The following is a 17,747-nucleotide window of genomic DNA, read 5'->3' on the forward strand; positions in this document are numbered from 1 at the left end:
CCCACCTTCCAAAGTTCAGAGGGTGCCTCCCATTCTCTCTCTCTCTCTCTCCCCCCACCCCAGTGAATCCTGCACTTGTTTCAGCCGCATCTCCTCACTGTCCCTCACAGCACATTTCTATTTCTCCAGTGTGCTCAGTCTCATCTCTCTTTGCCACATCCTGGCATATCAGAGCACATCAACTGATAACAGTTCGAACAGACCTGCTTCAAAACCTTTCCAGAAACCACATGTACCTCCCTCTCCATGCTTCTGGGGAATTTCTTTCATTGTCATGTAATGATCTAAGGCTGCCATCCTAACCACACTTTCCTGAGAGTAAGCCGCATTGAACAATATAGGACTTACTTCTGAGTAGACCTGGTTAGGCTTGTGCCCTTAGTTATATTACTTAAATTAATTGTAACATAATGTCATTAAAAACTAGTAGTGTGCCTTGACAACTTTAGTGCCTTGTCAGTGTGCCTTGAGCTGAAAAAGGTTGAAAACGGCTACTATAGAGGGAGGTATAGCACTGAGTTTTTCAGGGCACCTCAATGTGCAGTGTAAGCTGCCTCTTCCCCTCATCACTGGAGCCATTACTGCTGGGCAGGCGGGGAGCAGGAGGTGGGACCAGGATTCGGCACTTTTGCTTAGCCCTGTTCTGGGGCCTGGTTAGTCCCGGGCTGCTGCGGCTGTCCCCGGGGTAAGGGGAAAAGTTTCCCTTCGCCTTGGGGCTGAGCTTTAGACTGCCCCAAACGTGTGCTGGATACAGCACAGGCCCACTGGCCTGCCTGTTCCAGTGCAAGTTAGGACTGTGCTGTTAATTATTCAAGATTTTCTTCACCGTCATCACCATCCTCCTCCTCCTGGCTTTGTGTGCTTGAAAGTTTATTTCTGGTGTGCTGGTTAGAAAGCAGCCATATGATCAGAAGGGTAACACAGCTGGCTAGCAAGGGACTGTCTGTCAGCCTTTATATGTGGTGGAGTACATAACCTTCATTTCCCGCATGCTTGACAGATCTGGTATAATACAACGCAGCAGAACCCAGAGGCCAGCACTACAGCATTCATTCTCCCCTGGTTGGGAAAGTTGAAAACAACCTATTACAATGGCTTGTCTTGCTCTTGAAATTTAGCATTGTGTAATAAGGAGCGATGCTGAACAAGGGCGTTCTTGTTCTACTAATGTATTGTGTGCAAGCATACTCTGTTGTTTATGGAACTGGGATTGTCTGTCTTGTTCGGTGTGCATGTTTTGTTTTGTTTTTAATGTATATGTGCCTGTGTGCTGGGTTTGAAAATACATGGGCCAGAGCTGTGCGTCATGGCTGCTGCATGTTGGCCAAGCATCTTTTGAAAGATATGAACGCGTTTCTTTGTTCCTGGGGTACAAAGCAAGAAAATGGAGAGGAGGTTTGAAACACACACCAGGCATTCTTTCCAGCTTTTGCCTTTTCTATTTCTGTTTCAGATTTGGAAAATATGGCTTCCTCTCTTACTAGAAACTTCCACCGCTCTTATAATACTAGAACAAAGTTGAGTGACAATCCACAGAGAGAGAAGCGAGTCTTTCTTTTTGCAATGCAGAACTGACCTTTGGAAAAGCCGCGTGATGCTGTGATGGCTTTTTAAGAAGGATTAGATAAATGCTTGGTGGATGAGTCAATAACTATTAGTCGCAATAGCAAAATAGAACCTTCTGGTGCAGGAGCAGTCTATCTCTGACTACCAGATGCTTGACAAACAATAAAGAATACTGTTGCCTTTGGAAAATTGGATAGGATTGGGCCCAAAGGCACAGTATTCTCTATTGTTTGTAGACCCCACTGGCCCAACTGCACCAGCAGTGTAGAACTGGATAGGATTGGGCCCAGTGCTGGTGCAGTTGGGCCAATGGGGTGTATGCTGCATCTTGTGGTGGAGGGGCAGTCGCTGGAGCCTTCTCAAGGGATGTGAACATGTGTTCCCTTGCCACGGGGCTGCACTGTGGCTACACCGGAGTTGGAAAGTTGGATAGGATTGGGCCCTTTGTGTGCTGTTTGTAAGCTTCCCGAGTCATCTGTCTGCCCACTGTTGGGCACAGAATGCTGGAGTAGATTGACTTTAGTCTGACTTATTACTCATTACCAGTATGAATTTTGCACTCTCTTGTATATCTCCTGATTCTGATTTGATGCAGAATTGCCTTTGAGAAGATGACCTGCTCAGTGTTTTTGGGCCCTTTCTCCAAAGCAGTTCTTCTCATACAGAGGGGGTGTTGTGATTGACCCTCAGTCCTTCCTCCACATGTGCACATACACTGGTCATCTGCTTTATGTGTTGTTTCATGCCGGTCACCTGAGACTGATATTGCGGCAGCAGAGACACAGACAGCTTGATCAAGTGACTTGTCTCCCTCTGGGCAGTGAGGGACATGTGTGGGGGGCTCCATAGCTGCCCCTGCTGGATTTTGGTGCTCAGTTCTCTCTCCCCACCCTTCCTTCCATCCCTGCGACTTCCTCAGCACAAGTAAAGAATGAAAAGCCTGGGATTCGTCTACTCTATTAAAAACACAGGAGGAAACAGTCAATGTTAGCCAAAGGGGAAAGGACAAAACTGGCAGGGGGAAAGAAAAAGCCATTTCCAGACTGCTAAGAAAGTGACAAATTAAATTCTGAGAGTCCTGTGTCTCATTCAGAAACACTTTTGCAAACGGGAGAGGAAATAAAGTGAATTTTCTTGGTCTCATAATTCCCCTGGACTCTGGTATCCCATCTTTTTACATTTCTGCAACCCTGCAAGGCTGCTGAGAATTGCGAGCTATTTTCACTTGCCTCTGACTGATTAAACACACTGGCTCTTTCAGTCAATTTCTGTGCCGGGATGGGCCAGCCCAGTGGACACACAGGACGTTTGCCCATGATGTAGTCGTCCCTGGGGGTTGCTGAACAGATAGGTTATTATCTATCAAAGCGTATGTGTGTGTGTGTTGGAAAACTAGGCATTTGCCTTGTGACGAATGAGGGCCCAATCCTATCCAATTTTCCCGTGCCAGTGCAGCTGTGCCAATGAGGCGTGCACTGCACCCTGTGGTGAGGAAGCAGTCACAGAGGCCTCCTCAAGATATGGGGAACATTAGTTTCCTTATCTTGGGGCTGCATTGCAGCTGCACCGGTGCTGGCAAGTTGGATAGGATTGGGCCCTGAAACAACTCACAACTCTAACCTAACACTCTTTGGGTAGTGTCTCACCAAGGTCTGGGTGCTCCCAGAGTGTCTTATCCTTGAAGCAGATTCTTACCAGTCCAGCCCAGTTGGGGTTTAGTACCTTGGAGAGTTCTAAATGAGCAATGTGCTTCAAGGATGGAACCAAAGTGAGACCAAGCCAAGGAAGATAGGAGGGGAAGTTAGTGGGGTTTTGACAAGGCTGCTTTGAGGACCACTTTTATTGATCCTTTTCTGTGAGGCTTGAGAGTGCTGTGTTGCAGAGGTCACAGCGGTGAGAGAGTCAAGCCTAGCGAATCTCCCTCAGTGAACGTTGCGTTCCACAGGCCGGGAAGGGGCTATGAAACCAGCCTGTAGGCGGTAGCCTTAATCAGAGGGAGAAGAAAGACAAGGGAGTCATTCTGCTGTCCCAGAAGGAGAAGGGGTGAGTTGAAAGATGGCCCACAAAGGTCAACTGACTAGCCCATGCTGGCCCAACAGCTTTTGTTGCTCTTGGGGAGAAAAGGAGAGAGAAAATATGGAAAAGAAATGGGGAGTCTCGATTGGAGGCCCCAAAAGTGAAGGTATCCTGTGATTGTTTCCATAATAACCAGTAATACGCAAAGAAGTCTGTCCAGGCCAGGTCAGAGTTGTAGATAGCCAGAGCTGGAATGAGCATTCTGTGGCTTAGAATCCCTGCAAGACCAGTCACAGGGCCTGGTGGGTCAATCACAGAGTTCCCAAAGTTCTCGCAGTCATACCCACTGGTGCAGGAAATTCTGCTTCATTTAGGCAAGCTTGGAAGGTCAGACCCCGAGCATTTATGTATTTGAAAATTTTATTTCTGACACTTTCCTCTCCCATCAGGAAGATGCTCAAAGACACTGTAACCAAGGAGTGCAAAAGCAATAATAAAATTACCAAACTACAACAAAAAAACCAGAACCCTGTAGATGAGTAATACCAAAGCGGTTCTGAAGTGGGAGACAGAAACACAAAATTAGCACCACAATTCAAGTGGGAAGTCCAACTGAAATAGAAAGGTTAGCACCAAAATGGAATTGGCAGCAGGGGCTGACCTCACCTCCTGCAGAAAGGAATTCCCTGATCTGGGTGCCACCACAGAGAAGGCTCTGTTACATCTAACTGCCAGGTGCACTTCCAACAGTGGCTGAACATATAACAAGTGTAACAGGTTTTGCTGATCACAGGGTCTGGTGTTATAAATGTCCCCATTTCCTTCTTCACTTGACCTGAACAAAACTCTGAGGACTGAGCTTTCACACAGTGCACAATGCGCAGAATTAGGACAGACAAAAAAATATCTCTTTACCCGGCTTGTAATTTGTCTGTGGGGCTCCCTTGCCACAGGAAGTGGTGATGGCATCTCGTCTGGATGCCTTTAAGAGGAAATTGGACACATTTCTTGGAGGAAAAGTCCTTTACGGGTTACGAGTCATGATAGGTATGTGCAGGCTCCTGATTTTAGAAGTAGGCTACCTCAGAATGCCAGATGCAGGGGAGGGTACCAGGACACAGGTTGTCTTCTGTGTGCTCCCTGAAGCACTTGGTGGGCCACTGTGAGATAAGGAAGTTGGTCTAGATGGACCTTTGGCCTGACCCAGTGTGGCTCTTCTTACGTTCTTACAATACTTAAGTAGTTAGATTCCAAACTTGAGACTGCAAGGTTGCTAACTCTTACTACAGGTCCCCCATCTCAACTGCTGAAAATGCTGTCAGCAAAGTGTCAGCCTTGCTTAGTTTTTGTTCCCCAGTCCTTGAAGGGGGGGGGGAGAGAGAGAGAGAGAAAATTTGCTTTATTGGATGAACTTTACTTCCACTAGGCTTGGCCTAGGAATATGTTTTATCAGTGTAACAGAGTGTGGTCTAATTGGCTGAGAACCAGCCCTGAAATGTCACTGGAAGATTTATTTCTTTGAGCAACTTCTCCAGGTGCTCATTTCAGCATGGGCCACTGCATAATGGCTTGTGAAGGGTAATAATCCAGGTTCTTAGGTGTTCTGTGCTTTTCTTTTCTTTTTTCCTCCTTTCCCGGTCTCCTTGGTTGTTGCAGACTAAAGAATGCAATGGGGGAAAAATAAGCACTAAACTGCATTCTCTATTGTTTCCATTGGACCATTCCAGCGACGTGGAGAGGGGGGATTTGCTGCATGGGTAACAGCCTATCCTCCATACCTTCTTTACCCAGGCTTCGCGCACTGGAGAGGACACTCCAACTTCGCCATACGGCGTCGGCACAACACGGGAAGCAGCAGTTTACCGGTTATAAGTCTTTGCTCGATTGGCGTAGAGCATGACGCCAGGGGCTGCTTCCGACGGTGGGAGAGATCATTGCATCTCATTGGGCAGCTACCGCCCGCCTTAAGCTGGGCAGTCCCCAGCCAGTAAGGTGTTGCCTCGCCACGGTCCGTTAACCTCATGGGGTGCGTGGGGTTTAGGGTGAAAACCGACAAGCGGATCGACAACTCTGCACCATGCAACAGAAAACAGAAAACTACTGCCCTAAAGCTGGGCACCTGGAACGTTAGGACAATGACACCTGGCTTCTCTGATGACCTGCAAGAAATAGACGACGCACGCAAAACAGCTGTCATCGACATGGAGCTGAGCAGACTGCAGATGGACATCGTCGCCCTTCAAGAGACTAGGCTGCCAGATTCCGGATCTGTCAAGGAGAGAAATTTCTCATTTTTCTGGCAGGGAAAACCACCAAACGAAACCAGGGAACATGGCGTTGGCTTTGCGGTCAGAAATACCCTGCTGAAATCCATCATCCCACCTACTGTGGGAAGTGAAAGAATTTTGTCCCTGCAGCTCCAGTCATCAGCAGGACCTATCACTCTCATCAGTGCTTATGCACCGACTCTGTCGTCTCCAGCAGAAGCCAAAGACAAATTCTATGATGACCTGGCCACCACTGTCAAGAAAATCCCTGTAAAAGAGCCATTGTTCATCCTCGGCGATTTCAATGCTAGAGTTGGTGCTGATAACAGTTCATGGCCCACTTGCTTAGGTCAGTTTGGCACTGGGAGGATGAACGAAAATGGCCAACGCCTGCTAGAGTTTTGCTGTCATCACGGTCTCCGTGTCAGCAACACATTCTTCAACACAAAGCCCCAACATAGAGTCTCTTGGAGACATCCAAGATCAAAGCACTGGCACCAGCTCGACCTGATCCTCACCAGACGCTCCAGCCTTCCCAGCATCAAGATCACACGCAGTTATCATGGTGCTGCCTGCGACACTGACCACTCCCTGGTGTGCAGCAGAGTGAAACTGCAAACAAAGCGACTGTATCACACGAAAAAGGAAGGAAGACCTCGCATTGATACCAGCAAGACCCGGGATCAGAGAAAAGTGGAGGAATTTGCACAAGCGCTTGAGGAATCTCTTCCAGGCCCGGCCGACGCAAACGCATCCAGCAGATGGGAACATTTCAAGAATACCGTTTACAACACCGCCTTGTCCATATTCGGCAAGAAGACCAACAAGGCGGCAGACTGGTTTGAAGCCCACTCTGAGGAGTTGACACCAGTCATTGAGGAAAAGAGGAGAGCTCAAGCAGCATACAAGGTCTGTCCCAGTGAGCACAACCTGCAGGTCCTCCGAACTGCTCGCAGCAAAGTCCAACAGACTGCCAGGAGATGTGCTAACGACTACTGGCTCCAGCTCTGTTCCGAGATACAGATAGCAGCTGACACGGGCAACATCAAGGGGATGTATGATGGTATCAAGCAGGCCCTAGGTCCAACACAGAAGAAAATTGCCCCTCTGAAGTCTGCCACAGGCGAGGTCATCCAGGATCGGGCGCAGCAGATGGAACGCTGGGTGCAGCACTACTCTGAGCTATATTCCAGAGAAAATGTAGTCACCGAAGAAGCACTGAACAACATTGAGTGCCTGCCTGTGCTGGAAGAGCTTGACAGTGAACCAACCCTAGAAGAACTTCACGTGGCCCTGGACTCCCTTGCCTTTGGCAAGGCACCTGGAAAAGACAGCATCCCTGCTGAAGTCCTAAAATGCTGCAAAGAGATCATCGTCACTGAGCTGCATGAAATCCTCTGTCTCTGCTGGAGAGAAGGTGGAGTACCTCAAGACATGAGGGATGCAAACATCATCACGCTGTACAAGAACAAAGGTGACAGGGGTGACTGCAACAACTACCGCGGCATCTCTCTCCTTAGCGTTGTAGGAAAGCTGTTTGCCCGAGTTGTACTAAAGAGGCTCCAGGTACTTGCAGAGAGCGTCTATCCAGAATCGCAGTGTGGATTCCGAGCCAACAGGTCCACCACTGATATGGTATTCTCCCTTAGACAACTGCAGGAGAAATGCAGGGAACAACGACAGCCACTCTTTATAGCCTTCATAGATCTCACAAAGGCTTTCGACCTGGTCAGCAGAGACGGCCTCTTCAAGATTCTCCCCAAGATTGGATGTCCACCCAGGCTCCTCAGCATCATCAGATCCTTCCACAAGGACATGAAGGGCACTGTTGTCTTCGATGGCTCCACATCAGACCCTTTTGACATCCGAAGCGGAGTGAAGCAGGGCTGTGTTCTTGCACCAACCTTGTTTGGGATTTTCTTCGCTGTCCTGCTGAAGCAGGCCTTTGGAACTGCAACAGAAGGCATCTATCTCCGGACCAGATCAGACGGAAAGCTCTTCAACCTCTCCAGACTGAGAGCAAAATCCAAAGTCCAGCTGAAATGTCTGCGTGACTTCCTCTTTGCCGACGATGCAGCTGTCACTACCCACTCTGCCAAAGATCTCCAGCAGCTCATGGATCGTTTTAGCAAGGCCTGCCAAGATTTTGGACTGACAATCAGCCTGAAGAAAACACAGGTCATGGTTCAGGATGTGGACTCACCTCCCTGCATTACAATCTCTGAGCATGAACTGGAGGTTGTCCATGACTTTGTGTACCTTGGCTCAACGATCTCCGACACTCATTCTCTCGATGCCGAGCTAAACAGGCGCATCGGTAAAGCAGCTACCACGTTTTCCAGACTCACAAAGAGAGTCTGGTCCAACAAGAAGCTGACGGAACATACCAAGATCCAGGTCTACAGAGCTTGCGTCCTGAGTACACTTCTGTACTGCAGCGAGTCATGGACTCTTCGCCCACAACAGGAGAGGAAACTGAGCGCTTTCCACATGCGCTGCCTCCGACGCATCCTCGGCATCACCTGGCAGGACAAAGTTCCAAACAACACAGTCCTGGAACGTGCTGGAATCCCTAGCATGTATTCACTGCTGAAACAGAGACGCCTGCGTTGGCTTGGTCATGTCGTGAGAATGGATGATGGCCGGATCCCAAAGGATCTCCTCTATGGAGAACTCGTGCAAGGAAAGCGCCCTACAGGTAGACCACAGCTGCGATACAAGGACATCTGCAAGAGGGATCTGAAGGCCTTAGGGATGGACCTCAACAAGTGGGAAACCCTGGCCTCTGAGCGGCCCGCTTGGAGGCAGGCTGTGCAGCATGGCCTTTCCCAGTTTGAAGAGACACTTTGCCAACAGTCTGAGGCTAAGAGGCAAAGAAGGAAGGCCCATAGCCAGGGAGACAGACCAGGGACAGACTGCACTTGCTCCCGGTGTGGAAGGGATTGTCACTCCCGGATTGGCCTTTTCAGCCACACTAGACGCTGTGCCAGAACCACCTTTCAGAGCGCGATACCATAGTCTTTCGAGACTGAAGGTTGCCAATACAATAATTGTAGTAAAGCGTCTCCTCCAGAATTCTGGTGGAGATCTGATGGGGGTTGTGTTTTTGGGTTGCTTGTTAAACAGTCTTCACGTAGATGTGAAAGAGAAAGGAAAAAAAAAAGTTCCATCATCATGTGCCTGTTGTTTGTGGAGCATAGGGCTATCACTGACCACTAACCATGACTGGTAAATGAATCATCCGTATGTAAAGGCACCACACCTCTATTGCAAGCATGCACAGGGAAGTGACCCGCTTTCCAGGGAATTGCTGGAGTCACTATGTGCAAGTCAAGCTGTGAATCAACTCTGCCCCTTTGACTCACTGAAGTGTGTGTGTGTACATTTCATTTATGTAAACAAAAACTACGCTGTTATTCAAGTGAGTGTAGCAGTGCAGAAAAACGGTTGGTTCAATGCAGAAAGAGCCACAAGGTCTAAAAGCTTTCCTCTTCTATCATAAGGAAGCACCGCCCCCCTCCTGCTTTTCCTGCCCTCCTCCCTGGGCTAACCAGGCATTTGCTCCTACTGCATGAAACCCCTCCCTTGTCCAGAGGAAAAAAATCAGGCCATCAATTTGGCCAGTCAACCATCCATTCCTTCCAAGATGGACAAGAGAGTCCCTTCCCCCTGGCTGCCCTTCCTGTTTCTGGTTCCTTCCCCCAGCCTCATTAAGCCTCCCTCCTCCCCTCCACCCCCAGCCCCCACCTCCTTCTGGAACCAACCTACCCTCCTCCCACCACATCTGCTTCTTACGCCAGTCTGAATGCCGGCTTCCAGATCAACCACAAGGTCTTTTGGAGCGACGCAAAAGCGGCAAAAAAAAAGGAAGCAATCACACAGAGACATGAAACCGAGTCGCAGACACAAAAATAGTGAGTCTTCAAGGCTTGAGTCTACACAAGTCATGACTCTCTTCTGAGTCAGAGGCCCCAAGTTGCAAGTCAGGGCATAGTCAGTGACATATATTTGTATTGGCAACCTTCAGTCTCGAAAGACTATGGTATCGCGCTCTGAAAGGTGGTTCTGGCACAGCGTCTAGTGTGGCTGAAAAGGCCAATCCGGGAGTGACAGTCCCTTCCACACCGGGAGCAAGTGCAGTCTGTCCCTGGTCTGTCTCCCTGGCTATGGGCCTTCCTTCTTTGCCTCTTAGCCTCAGACTGTTGGCAAAGTGTCTCTTCAAACTGGGAAAGGCCATGCTGCACAGCCTGTCTCCAAGCGGGCCGCTCAGAGGCCACGGTTTCCCACTTGTTGAGGTCCATCCCTAAGGCCTTCAGATCCCTCTTGCAGATGTCCTTGTATCGCAGCTGTGGTCTACCTGTAGGGCGCTTTCCTTGCACGAGTTCTCCATAGAGGAGATCCTTTGGGATCCGGCCATCATCCATTCTCACGACATGACCGAGCCAACGCAGGCGTCTCTGTTTCAGCAGTGAATACATGCTAGGGATTCCAGCACGTTCCAGGACTGTGTTTTTTGGAACTTTGTCCTGCCAGGTGATGCCGAGGATGCGTCGGAGGCAGCGCATGTGGAAAGCGCTCAGTTTCCTCTCCTGTTGTGAGCGAAGAGTCCATGACTCGCTGCAGTACAGAAGTGTACTCAGGACGCAAGCTCTGTAGACCTGGATCTTGGTATGTTCCGTCAGCTTCTTGTTGGACCAGACTCTCTTTGTGAGTCTGGAAAATGTGGTAGCTGCTTTACCGATGCGCTTGTTTAGCTCGGTATCGAGAGAAAGAGTGTCGGAGATCGTTGAGCCAAGGTACACAAAGTCATGGACAACCTCCAGTTCATGCTCAGAGATTGTAATGCAGGGAGGTGAGTCCACATCCTGAACCATGACCTGTGTTTTCTTCAGGCTGATTGTCAGTGACAATCAGTGACAGTGACAATGACAGTCAGTGACAGTGACAGTGACAATCAGTGACAATCAGTGACAGGCTGATTGTCAGTGACACAGGTGACTCAAGTTCATACAAGTCACAGAAAACACACATTTTTGGAACTTGAGTCGAGTCATCAGAGCTCGAGTTCCCATCCCTGCCAGTTTGAAGGTTTAATAGGAGCTCATGACCATGTAAGTTCACCAAGGTTTTTGGGTACAGCTAACTTTGAGACTTGCAGTGAGATGGTGCTGTGAGTGACTGTGGAAAGTGTAGATTCATGTATCCCGATTGCCCTTCTAGGTCAGAAAAATCCACGAGCTACATCTTTCATGAATCTTTACCTTTCAAGAAACTGCCATGGGAGTGGAAGACCTTCAGTGAGACTTACTACAATCCCTGGTAATTTTGAACAAGAAATGGAAGGAGATGGCTACTTTACAGAAGGTTGGGCTAAGTCCATTAAGAGCTTTTGAGCTCAGCTCATAATGGTTTCAGGGGTTTACAAATCAGGAAAGTTTAGTTCCAAAGCCTCCAACTCCAATCCTCCTGTGATTAGTTGGAAGACTGGGTGCTGCTAGAACCTAATTCGATTCAGCTTAATAGTTCTTCTGTACTGTAGGCTTCAGAGTAAGTCCCAGGCCTGTCTGATAAGGCGTTTAAATGAACCAGTATTGTTGTGTGGGTGCTGAAAAAGGAATCCTGACAATCGGAATGGGCATCAGTTAGAATTTGATTCATATAGTATTATGGTGATATAGTCCCTCCCACTAGATTTCATGAAGTCAGGTTGTGAGGATTATTGAACAGTTGAGTATTTTACCCTGTTGTCCCCACCCCTAGTTTTTTTTTTTGGGGGGGGGGGGGGTGTTTTTTTTGTTGTTGTTCCACTTTTGGAAATTGGTGATAATTGGTGGTGTTATCACAATTGGTTTGTTGGGAGGAGTGTGATGGTTAAGTTGCCTTTTTGTGATTTTTACATTTTGTTGCGATTATGGCTATTAATGAACTGGGAACCTCTTTGTGTTGCAATGGCAAAGAGGTCAGGGTACGAATGTTTTAAGTGAATAAAGAGGTCACCAAGAAACCTATTCTTCTGAACTTTGCTGCTTGCATGTGTTATCTTGGAGCCAGTTAACTTACTACAGTTATTAACTTAGACCACCCGGATTTCAGTGATCCTAAGCAAGTTATGCCTCAGTGAGGGCCCAATCTTATCCAGCTTTCTAGTACCAATGCAGCCATGCCGACAGGGCACACACGGCATCCTGTGGTGGTGGTGGTGAGTAGTTATGGAGGCCTCTTCAAGATAAGGGAATGTTTGTCCATTACCTCAGGGCTGCATTGGGGCTGGAAAGTTGGACAGAATCGGGCCCTGAGGCTGCCATAAGCAATCAGTGATTCTGTGGGGGGGGGGGGGGGTGTGTGTGTGTCAAACAAGATTTTTTTTTTTTTAATTCTCCTCTTCTCCAAGTGCAACAACAGTATTGATCTTCTTGGTCAGTTGCATGAAGACCACCTGCATTAATCTGATTTAATGGGGATTTAGCTGGCTTCAGAGCAGATCTGTTGCTGTCCTAATCTCATTGCAGAAACACACTGCTGCTTTTTAAATTCCACTTTTTCGTGCTCTTCCCTCCCCACACGCACCAAGTCCATTCCAATCAAATGACTTTTCTAGCTGCTTTACTGCATTTCTTGGGCTTTGTCCCGTCCCTCTACCTGAACCACAACATTTTATTTAAGCAGGATGTTGTTCCCGGGATTGACTGGACCATAAACCCACAAAACCCACAACTCGTTTCAAACCTTGTTACAAAATCCAGTTCACTTCATTATCAAAGTAGCAGCAAAATGCACAATAGAATGTGGCCCTGTTCGTTGCTCTCCCCGCTGCCATGTTCAGGACTTCTGTGTGTGTGTGTTCGTGTGCATTAAGGGGGGGCAGGAAAAGCTATGCTCCCTGTCCTGATGTGCTTTCTGGTCATGACGGGGCTGTTGAGCATTCAGCAATTGCACCGAAACGCAGGGAGTTTTCTGCCATATGCTGTGCGGCTCTGGCAATTCAGGTTTCCATATCAAGGACGCTCTTCCACCCTGCAGGGAATGCACGGGGCCCCAGAAAACATGTACATCAAGGGTATTGGCAGTGTGCCCAACTGGTGTGCTCCACCTCAATGTGTTCAATGAATTCCGGAGACTAGGTTGTGTATGAGGTGAGAGTGCTTGTACACTGTGTTTTTGAGTGTGCACACCTGTCTGAGTGCACTGTGCACAGACAGTCATGAACACCCTGCTGATGGATATTTGGTCACACACAAAGGGGGAGAAGGAGAGGTGGACCCCATCCTGCTGATGGATACTTGGTCACACACAAAGGGGGAGAAGGAGAGGTAGACCCCGCCCTGCTGATGGATACTTGGTCACACACAGTGACCAAGAAGAGACCAAGGGGAGAAGGAGAGGTGGAGCCCATCCTGCTGATGGATACTTGGTCGCACACAATGGGGGAGAAGGAGAGGTGGACCCCGCCCTGCCGATGGATACTTGTTCACACACAATGGGGGAGAAGGAGAGGTGGACGCACACAACCCCACTGCAAAACTATTCCCAGGAGTTGCATCTTGTTTGTTTTCCTTATTTGTATATTTCTTGAGAATTTCTTGACAACAAGCTGAGTCATAGAAGATTAAGCATTGTGGCTGTAAAGAACGAGGGTAGTTTGTTTCTGACCATTTTTTTGCCAGCAAAATCTTTATCCATATAATTATAAAAACTATTTAACCAGCTTGTGGGCATAAATATCTAGCATGGCACAGAATGAGCCAATCGAAGGCAGAGGAACTTATTTTTCTTTCTCCTGCACTCACCAACCCTTCCCTTTCCGCTGTTTCCTGCTCTCTTTTGCCAGCTGCCTCCTCCTCCTCCTGCTTCTCTGAGCTCTCCCTTCCCACTCCTGCCTACAGCATGTTTATGTCCCCCATAATCTTGTGGCAGACTTTGCAAATCTAGTTCCCATATTTCTGAGAACGAGCAGGCACAACGGGGGTTTGTAATATGTGTTCATTTTATTCCTCGCTGTTTTTAACATACAGGCATGCCAGTTTCGAGGCTGAAATGTTTATATGTTATGAAACGAGCACCAGGAAGAATAAAAGAACACTTCAACTCTTTTGAATATCATTGCACATCCACACAATTTGTGCCTGTGTGTGTGTCTCTCTCTGTGTGTTTTAAATATAAATGGAATGGATATTCAGCCAGTCATGTAGTGGATTCCAGACCTCCTGTTTTCAAGTGGCCTTGACTGAATAAATAATAAAAATAATAAAACTTTATTTTTGTCCCGCCCTTCTCCCTAACGGGACCCAGGGCGGCTAACAACATATTAAAAAACAATAGAATTTAAAAAACATTAATACAAACAGATAAAAACATTTAAAAACACACTACAGGGCCATAAAAACAGTAGTCAGATTAAAAGAGTAAAAGAGCAGATCACCGAGGAATCAAGCCTGTAAAACTAAAAGATGTATAAAAAGTTAAGAAGGCCAGAAATCAGAAGGCTTGTTTAAACAACAGTGTTTTCAGGCCTCGCCGAAAGCTCTCAAGAGAGGGAGCCATTCTCAAGTCAAGGGGAAGGGAGTTCCATAATGTTGGTGCCACTACCGAGAAGGCCCTATTTCTTGCAGCCACCCCCCGGACCTCCTTGGGTGGCGGCACTTGCAAAAAGGCCTTCTCTGATGACCTGAGATGGCGAGCCGGATTGTACGGGAGTAGGCGGTCTCTAAGATATCCTGGCCCAGAGCAGTATAGGGCTTTAAAGGTCAAAACCAGCACCTTGAATTGGGCCCGGAAACGAATGGGCAGCCAATGCAGCCCCCGGAGAAGCGGGCTGACAGAGTCAAACCGCCTGGCTCTGGTGACCACATGGGCCGCCGCATTCTGTACTAATTGTAGTTTCCGAACCGTCTTCAGGGGCAGCCCCACATAGAGTGCGTTACAGTAATCTAACCTCGATGTCACCGTGGCATGGATCACCGTGGCCAGGTCTGCACGATCCAAGTACGGTCGCAGCTGGCGCACCAGCCGAAGCTGAGCAAAGGCCCCTCTAGCCACAGCCGCCACCTGGGAATCCAGGAGCAGCTGCGAATTCAGGAGGACCCCCAAGCTGCGAACCTGCTCCTTCAGAGGGAGTGCAACCCCATTCAGAGCAAGTCGATAATCCAGCACCTGCATCGAGGATTTCCGAACCAGGAGAGCCTCTGTCTTATCCGGATTTAATTTCAACTTGTTAGCCCCCATGTATGCACTGAAAGGCTGTGCATACATCACTCTGCACATTGCAAGCTTTGGGGAAACAAGAGATGGGGGGGGCAAAGCAGACACATTGCATGGCTGCAGGTCCAAGGTTCAATAGCCAGTGGAAAGGATCAGGTCATGGCTGATGGAAAAGAACTTATGTGGAGATTTTGGAGAGCTGCTGCCAGACAAAGTAGGCCATGCTGGGTAAGAGGACCAGTGGTTCGTCTCGCTTCTTCTGTCTCCTGGCCCTAACCCCACAAACCTGCCAATTGAGGAGAAGGTGAATGTGTGAAGCCTCCTCACGCCAAGACCTGTCTCGGGTTCCTCACTAGCCCATTCCTGGTTCAACTCTCTCTTTCCAGTGTTCCAGCCAGCGACACTGACCCTGCTATCTATCAAAGTCATTAATTTGTGGAACTCCTTGCCACAGGATGTGGTGATGGCACCTGGCCTAGGTGCCTTTAAGGCGCTTGGGCAACTTTATAGAGGAAAAGTCCATCATAGGTAAGGTTATAAGCCACAATGATCATATGCAACCTCCTGGCTGTAGAGGTTCTAGAGGACCACCTGGTTCCCCTGAATACGAGATGCTTCACTTTCCCTTTTGAAAGAATTCTGGGATTTTTCGTTTTTGGTTTTTTGTTGGAGATTTTTTTGCTGTGTTGTTTGTTTGTTTGTTTGTTTGTTTGTTTGTTTGTTTTCCCCTTACTGTGCTTACAAAATTAGGTACCTATGAATAATTTGACATTTCTGCATTTCTTATAAAATGGATTATTCTGATATACAATCTGCTCTGAGCACTTGGGAGTAAGCTATATATATATGACCCAAATACATATGGCCATAGGATGGAGCATAAAGCACAGTGTCCATCCTGTGACATTGGCAGAGAGGGTTTGAGGCACATCTGCTCTGCAACTGGAGACCAACGGGCCAGGTTCCGACACAGACAGGGTCTGCACACTCAACAGAATGAGGTGATTGATTTCTGGACTGTACCACTTCAGGCTACAGGTGAAGGGATACCATTCTGAATGGTAAAAAAAAAAAAAAATCTTCCCATTCCCATGTGCAGTTAAAAACTAGCACAGAAAGGGAAGGTTCTGTCTAAGCACTCTCCCTGGTGTGCTAGTTTTCTCCTTCAGAGAGCTTTTTTTATGCAATGAATGCAATTCAAAAGTCATGATTTCCCACTGGTTAACTCGTCATACCACCTCAAAATTCTAACAGCTCGGTGTGAGTGTGTGGGCCAGGCCATGATCAAACCTGCCCCCTGGTACTCTGTTGCCTGTATCCCCACTCAGTAGACTAGAGGTAAAGCCACACTGAGGGCTGTATATGTTCCGGGAAGCTCCCTGGGCAATCCTGTGGGGACAGCTGGGACAAAAAAAAAATATTTCTATGATCTGCTTGTGGAACTCCTTGCCTTAGGATGTGGAGACGGCGTCTGGCCTAGATACCATTGGGACAGATTTACGGAGGAAAAGTCCATCACTCGCTATCAGCCATGATGAGCATAAGCAACCTCAAGATTTTGGAAGTAGGCTATCTCTGAATGCCAGATGCAGGGGAGGGCACCAGGATGCAGGTTGTGTTTGTTGTTTTGTGTGTTCCCTGAGGCACTTGGTGGGCCACTGGGAGATGCAGAAAGCTGGACTAGATGGGCCTCTGGCCTGATCCAGTGGGGCTGTTCTTATGTTCTTAAACTACAATTCCCAGGAGGCCTTGCAGGTCTCTTGTTACCTGGTGTGCTCCCTGGGGCACCTGGTGGGCCACTGGGAGATGCAGAAAGCTGGACTAGATGGGCCTCTGGCCTGATCCAGCAGGGCTCTTCTTATCTGGTTTAGGTGTAGATGGACCTTTGACCTGATATGGCAAGATTCTTCTACGTGACATACTTATCCCCAAAGTTGTCTTACTCAAATGGGGTTGTTTGGGGTTGTTGTCAACCCCATTGTGCAGATGAGAAAGTCAAGGGGCAGAGAAGATATATCCCCCTGAGCAAGCTTTGGAATTGAACACAGCACAATCTCGTCTCTGCCTACCATATTTGTGCTGGCTTTTCCATTCCCCCTTTACGCAGGTGGCCCACTGCAGATTTCTTTAACTACTCCCTGCATTTGCAGAAGAAACTTCACCACCCATTAGTGCTACCAGTGGGTTGGAGAGAGGAGGAAATTGAAGCCAATGTAGGGCAAATTTTAATTTGCTGAATGACTGGGTATGCACTTGCTGCTTCAGCCAGCTCTACCTACTTCCCTTGCACAGCTGGACTGCTGTTTTGACAGCTGAGAGCATGGCACTGTTTTAGTCTGCTACTACAGCGTGTAGCCACACTATTAAGTTTTTCTTCAATGAATTTGGGACTGGCAACTATTGTGTGCAGTTAGTACACAATGAAAGACAAAAGTGTGTAGATGGTATCAGAATAAGCTTTGCAAGAGATGGGCTGCTTGATCAAGCCAGAGCTCACTTCTTCACAAGTTTATACTGACTTTGTACTTGGTACTTATATGTTCCTCTCATTTCTAACAGCCGTGGCTGAGAGCGCCTGCCATGTGTTTGTCTTACAGCACTGTCCTATGCATGTTTACGCAGGAGTAAGTTCAATTTTGTTCAATGGAGCTTTCTCCCACTGTGTATAGGATTGTGCTATAATGGGACATTTGCAATAAT

At 48.0% G+C, this 17,747-nt stretch overlaps 1 protein-coding gene across 2 annotated transcripts in view; it reads left to right on the forward strand.

The window, feature by feature from the left end:
* Positions 1–17,747, forward strand: part of NTM (neurotrimin) — a 346,259-nt gene that overhangs the window by 115,410 nt on the left and 213,102 nt on the right. The window lies entirely within an intron of this gene.

The sequence above is a fragment of the Tiliqua scincoides genome, chromosome 11 (assembly GCF_035046505.1).
Source record: "Tiliqua scincoides isolate rTilSci1 chromosome 11, rTilSci1.hap2, whole genome shotgun sequence".
NCBI classification, from domain to species: Eukaryota; Metazoa; Chordata; class Lepidosauria; order Squamata; family Scincidae; genus Tiliqua; species Tiliqua scincoides.